The following is a 6924-nucleotide window of genomic DNA, read 5'->3' as shown; positions in this document are numbered from 1 at the left end:
TATTTTATTAAAATTTATTTCTCCCATTTCTTTTTTAATGCAGCCGCTAGGATGTTTAAATGTACGTGCTTCATATGCATTTCTCTTGAATGGCACTGTGGCAGAGTACGTGCAAGTATGTAAATTACCTCCTGATCATCAAGGCTGCAACCAGAATGTGCCCCTGATCTTTACCTGGTTCATGAGGAGCACTCCCTCTTGGCTCTAACTCTGCAGAACCCAAAGTCAGTTCCGCATGGGTGTCAGAGACCAGTGAGTCTCACAGAGCTTGGCCCCAGGTCACCCCAAAGTCGAAGAGTGACCTAAAAAGGAAAAGTCATGCGTTCTTTCCGGAAAGTTCCCTCCCAGGTAGCTCATTGGTTTATTCTCATGTTGGGTCCCAGGCCAAATGTCATCTCCTCAGAGATGCTATTTTAGGTGCTTGGAGCACTGTGGATACCAATGAGCCCTTCTGCCTATTCTAGTCTCGGGCTCTGTTGCAACATCTGGTTCTGCAGAGGCTCCAACCTGCTCCCCTCAGGGGCACCAGGATGTGCCTGGCTCGGGATGGCCATGACCTCTCGCTGGACACTGCATAGTGGAAAGCCACTCAGAGCACACACCTAGGCAATCTACTTGTTCTGGAAGAGTTAGTGTCCCATAGGGCAAACCTCTAAGCTATGGGGAACTGATCTTCCCCGCCTCTTCCTGAGAAGTCTTTACACAATACGTGGGCTGTCCCATGTCCCCGGACTCAATGGCCAACTTGATGACACATCTCACACTGGCTGTCTGCCCCCGTAAAATTCTTGCACTTACGCCTTTGTCTCAATTCCCACTTTCTGCCAAGCCAGGTGAAGGCGGGCCTCCCCGGCTGCCTATTCTCAAGTGGCCCTCGCAGCCCCAGCCCCGACTCCAGGGTCTCAGCGCCTGGCTTAACTTCTTGACTACATATTTTGCTCTTGATGACCTTGTTCGTTTGTTGACTTCTGTTTCTCTCCCAAAGTAGACTGCAGGTTCCATGACGGCTTGGTCCCCAGGACCTGAAGTCAAGCCAGTCACATACTTGGTACCAGTAAGTATCTGCAGATTGAAAGGAATGGCCCCGACCAAGCCTGCCTGCTCATCATCTGGAACACTGGAGAACCCCAGACTCTCCATTTACCAGGCTCAACTTCATGGTCAGACCTGAGAGGTGAGCCCTGGTCCTCCACCCAGACCACATTCATTCCAAAAGGAGTGAACTGGACATATTTAGAGCAGACTGTCTAGTAAGTGGTGGGTCTTTATTCTGGGGAAAGACCCTGCTGTCTTCAAAAACTAGGATGCTTCCTTTAGATCCACCCAGGAAGGAGTTCACCCTTAAAGATAGTAAAGGTCATAGTCAGACCTAAGAGGCAAGCTTTGGTCCTCCCACAAGAACCAAACTCACCCCGAAAGGAGAGAACCCAAGTGGTGGATCACCCCCACTCACGACCCAGGGCAATGTTACTGCAGGGCACCTCTGGCAATGCCTGAGGCTTTTAGGTGTCACAATGGGAAAGGAGGAGCCACTGGCATCTATTAGCTGGAGGTCAGGGACACTGGATCTTAAGACAGACAGCCCCTCAAAACAAAGAACGAATAAAGAGAATGCATGAATCAGTCCTGAGTTCGGATGTCAGCCAGATGGCTACTCGGAGCCCTTAGTCCTTGTTCCCCTCCACAGAGACAGCCAAATCGCCAAGGAAAGAGACGGCTGCCTGTTGAGGAAAGTAACTAAGGAGAGCACCAGAGTGTATCAGAGGAGTAGCAGAAACCCTACGAGCCCAGAAACCCAGCGTGGCCTCGTAGAAAACAGATGGAAACACCTGGCCTGTCCACCTGAGCCCGAGCCGAAGTCAGCTCAGAACCGGGAGGATAGCTCAGTCGGTAGAGTGCTTGCCTTGTAAGCACAAAGGCTGTGGGTTCGATCCTCAGCACCAAAAAAAAAAACAAAAGGTAGGCCAGAGGACCTCACTAGTACCTCGGGCCCCTACAGTCCTCACCACTAGGCGCCTCTGTGATCCTCACACACTGAGGCTCGTGGAGGGAGCAGCTGGGGTCCACAAAGCCATGCTCTCCCAGATAAGAGCCAACTGCCTGGTCCAGGAGGCTACTGAGGTAAGCCATCTTAGAACCAGAGCCACCACTGGACTGTGCCCTGCTCTGGGAACAAGTGGCACCCTTTCACCCCCGGGCTTAACCACCACCGACTCACCCCGCCTAGTGTTCTGCCATCCCAGGTCAAGCTGCTGCTACCCCCTACCCGCGGGGCCAGGCTGCTTGGAGCTGCTCGTTAATGCTGCCCATGCCCTCCCCACCTGGGGCCCAAGCTGAAACATACAATGCCTCCCAAGGAAACGGGGCCTTAGTAGGGTCACCCAGCCTCTCACCCAGTCACCACTCCACCAAGCCCAAGAGGAAACTCACGCTGCCTCCCAGGAAAACGGTACCCCGGTCACCCAGACCAGCCCCTGTTCCTCAGATGGAGTGGAAGACGCTGCCTTGGTCACCCAGACCTGGAACCTGAGTTGAAGACGTGACAAAGACAGGGACAGAAAGCTTATCCGTGAGGCAATGGCTGGCGACCTCCTAAGTCATCCAGATAGGTGGACATCCAGATAGGTGAAGCTCTGAAGTCCCCAGAGAGGGTCAATCCAAAGAGGTCTTTCTGAAGTATTACAATCAAACTGTCGAGTCAAGGCAGAGAGAATTTTGGTTTTTTTATGTTATTTTTTTGAGAAATAGGGTCTTGCTATGTTGGCCAGGCTGGTCTCGAATTCCTGGGCCCAAGTGATCTTCTGCCTCAAGCTCCTGAGTAGTTGGAACTATATTGTACCAGCATGCCAGCCTTCAGAGAGAGTTTTAGAAGCAGCAAAAACATCAAGGAACATATAAGTGTATAGTCAGACCACCAGCAGATTTCTCAGCAGAAACCCTTCAAGTCAAGAGAGAACACAATAACATAGTTAAAGTACTGAAATTCTTAAAAATGCCATCCAAGACTACTATTCCCAGACAAATTGTCCTTCAGCAATGAAGGAGAAATAAAGACTTTCCCAGACAGCAAAAGTTGAGGAAATCCATCACCATTAGACCTGCCTTATAGGAAATGACTCACATAGAAACAATAAGACATCAATTATTAACATTAAAACATATGAAAGAATAAAATTCACATATAAAAGTAAATATAAAATTAAACCCAGAATACTCCAAAATGATTGCAGTACCATGTAAGTTGCATATGATTTTAGTATAGAAGTTTAAAGTCAAAACAGTACAAAATAGCAACTATAATAAAGTGCTAAGAAATATACAATATGAAAAGATGTAAATTGAGACATCAAAAATATAAAATTGTGGGGGAATAATAAAATTCTAGCATTTTTATTGTTGTTATTAGTATAAAAGAGTCTATTAATGGATGTTTTATGTAAGCTTCACAGTAACTACAAAGCAAAAAACTATAGTAAATACAGAAATAATAGATAAAGCACTCAAAACTTAGCACTAAAGAAAAGCACCAAATCATACAGATTAAACAAGAGAGAAAGAAAAGAACAAAGTATCCACAAAACAAGGAGAAAACAATTAATAAAATGGGGTAGTAAGTTTTACCTATCAATAATTACTTTAAATGTAAATGGATTAAATTCTCCAATCAAAGGACATGGAGTAGCTGAATGGATTAAAATAATAAGTCCCAACGATATGCTGCCTACCATAAACATACTTTAGCCATGAGGAACACTCAGGCTAAAAAGTAAAAGGATGAAGACAATATCCCACGCAAATAGAGGCCAAAGAGCAGGAGAGGTTATGCTTCTATCAGATAAAACAGACTTCAAGTCAAAAACTGTCTCAGGAGACAAAAAAAAAAAAAAAAAAAAAAAAAAAAGTCATTATTTACAGCTTAATTCATTAGGAAGACATGACAATTGTAAATCTATATGCACCCAACATCAACTCATCTACATATATAAAGCAAATCTTAATGGACATGAAGAGAGAAATAGACGGCAATACAATAGTAGTTGTGGACTTTCAACAAAACTGACCTAGCAGATACCTCCATCCAACAGCTGCAGAATGCAAGCCATACTTCTCTAGTGCACACGGAACATTCTCCAGGATAGACTGGATGGTAAATAGGCCACATGACAAGTCGTCACAAACTAAAAACGTCAAAATCACAAGTATGATTCTGGACCACAATGACATGAAACTAGGAATCAGGAGTAGAAGAAACTTTGAAAATGCATAAAATACATGGAAATTAAGCAGCACACTCCTAACAACCGATGGATAAATGAAGAAAGTGGAAGGGAAATGCAAAAATTTCTGGAGACAAATGAAAATGGAAACACAACATACCAAAAACCTGTGGACTACGGAAGAGCAGCACTCGGGAAGTTGAGAGCAATGAAGGTGCATATCAAAAAGAGGGACGATCTCAGGTCAGCCAGCGACTCAGGAGGCTGAGGCAGGAGGACTGCAAGCTCCATCCCAGCCTGGTCAACTTAGTGAGACCCTGTCTCAAAATAAAATTTTTATTAAAATGACTGTGATGTAGCTTGGGGTAGAACACCCCTGGGTTCAATCAGTGTCAGAATAAAAGAGGCTCAAATAAATAAAACCAAGGAGGCTGGGGTAGGAAGTAGTTCTAATGCACCATAGCACAATAGGATAACTATAGACTGCAACAGTTATACACCTAAAACAACTGGAGGAGAAGAGTTGGAAGGTTTCCAATACAGAGAAATGATGACATTTGAGAAGGTGGAAATGTCAATCACCCTGATTTGATCATTACACATTGTATATGGGCACAGAACTGCAGGGCTGTGCCATGAGTAAGTACAAATATTGTGTTAATTAAAGTTTAAAAATAAATAAAATCAGAGGTGAAAAAGAAGATATTACTATTGATAGCACAGAAATACAAGGTTCATAAGAGACTATTATGATCAATTACATACTGACAAAATGGAAGACCTAGAAAAAAAAGGATGAATTCCTGGACATATACAACCTATGAAGATGAGATCATGAAGAAATAGGAAATCTGAACATGCCAATAAAGAGTAACAAGATGGGACAGTAAAAAGTCTCCCATTAAAGAAAAACCTAGGACCTACACCTTCACTGTTGATTTCTATACTTTTAAAGAGCAAGTATCAATTCTTCTCAGACTATTCCTGAACATTGAAGAGGAAGGAATTATTCCAAACTCATTCAATGAGGACAGTATCACACCGATACCAAACCCAGACAAGAACACAACATAAAAGAAAACTACAGGTCAATATCTCTGAAGAACCTAGTTGCATGATGTTCATCAAAATACTAACTGAATTCAAAGTACATCTAAAAGATCATTCACCATAGTCAACTGGGATTCATCCCAGGGATGCAAAGATGGTTCCACGTGTCAATCAACAAACGCACTTCATTACGTGAACAAATGAAGGACAAAGACCATGTGATCATTTTGATAGATGCAGAAGAAGCATTTGACAAATTTTAACATCTCTTCATGATAAAAACTCTCAACAAATTAGGCATAAAAGGTACATACCCCAACATAATAAAGGCCACATGTGACAAACCCACATCTAACATTGTACCAAATGGGAAAAATGTTGAACACTTTTCCCATAAGATCTGGAACAAGACAAGGATGATCACTTCTACTACTTCTATCAACATAAGACTATAAGTCCCAGCCAGAGCAAGCAGGAGAGAAAGAAATAAGAGGCATCCAAATTGTATGCAGATGTCATGATCTTCCAAGTAGAAAATCTTTAAGACACCACCCAAAAAAAAAAAAATTTAGATTAAATGAATTCAGTTAAGTTGCAGGATACAAAACCAACATACAAAAATCAGTAGTGTTTTACACTCTAATAGTGGGCTATCTGAAAAAAAAAAATGAAGAAAACCATTTATTATATTTATAATAATTTACAGTGGGCTGAGGTTGTGGCTCAGCGGTAGAGCAATTGCCTAGCATGTGTGAAGCACTGGTTTTGATTCTCAGCATCACATATAAATAAATGAATAAAATAAAGGTCTATCAACATTTAAAAAATATTTTTAAAAATAATTTATAGTATTTATAATTAGCTATTTATAAAAGCTATCAAAGGGCTGGGGATATAGCTCAGTTGGTAGAGTGCTTGCCTAGCAAGCACAAGGCCCTGGGTTCAATCCCCAGCACCGCAAAAAAAAAAAAAAAAAAAAAAGCTATCAAAAAAAAAAAGCCTAGGAACAAATTTCCAAGGAGGTGGAAGATCTCTACACTAAAAACTATAAAACATTGACCAAAGAAATTCAGGAGGGCACAAATAAATGGGAAGATAGCCGGTGTTCGTGAAGTAGAAGAGTTACTATTGTTAAGATGTCTCTACCACCCAGAGTGATAACTGAGTCTCACTCTCTATCAAAGTACTAAAGGCCTTCTCACAGAATAGGAAAAAAAAAAAAAATCCCAAATTCATACGGAGTCACAAAAATTCCTGCATTGGAACAGAAAAAGAGCAAAACTGGAGGCATGTTTTATCATGATTTTAAAATATACTACACAATCATGGTAACCGAAACAGCATGGTGGTGGTATTTATAAAAATGACGCGTAGACCCATGGAACACGAGAGAGCTCAGCAGTAAAGCCACGGGTCGACAGCCATCTGATTTTTAACAAGGGTGCCACGAGAAAAGACAGTCTTTTTAACAAATGATCCTGGGAAAATTGGAAATCCACCTGGAATGTATGGAAATCACACCCCTATCCCTCATCCCACACAAAAGTCAACTTCAAATGCTCTAAGACCTGCAACTATGAACCCAATACAAGAAAACATAGGAAAGACAATGACATTGATTTGGGCAAAGATAATTTAGATAGGCCTCGAAAGCTCT

General features: G+C 42.2%; 1 non-coding gene across 1 annotated transcript; it reads left to right on the top strand.

Annotated features, from left to right (window-relative positions):
* The first annotated feature begins 6154 nt into the window (after window positions 1-6154).
* On the top strand, window positions 6155-6228 carry Trnaa-agc (transfer RNA alanine (anticodon AGC)). The gene has a single exon. It is a non-coding gene; the product is annotated as a tRNA-Ala (tRNA).
* The last annotated feature ends 696 nt before the right edge of the window (window positions 6229-6924 follow it).

This window comes from Sciurus carolinensis, chromosome 14, assembly GCF_902686445.1.
Source record: "Sciurus carolinensis chromosome 14, mSciCar1.2, whole genome shotgun sequence".
Classification (NCBI taxonomy): domain Eukaryota; kingdom Metazoa; phylum Chordata; class Mammalia; order Rodentia; family Sciuridae; genus Sciurus; species Sciurus carolinensis.
Note: the sequence above shows the minus strand (reverse complement) of the source record. Positions and strands in the feature narration are given on the sequence as shown.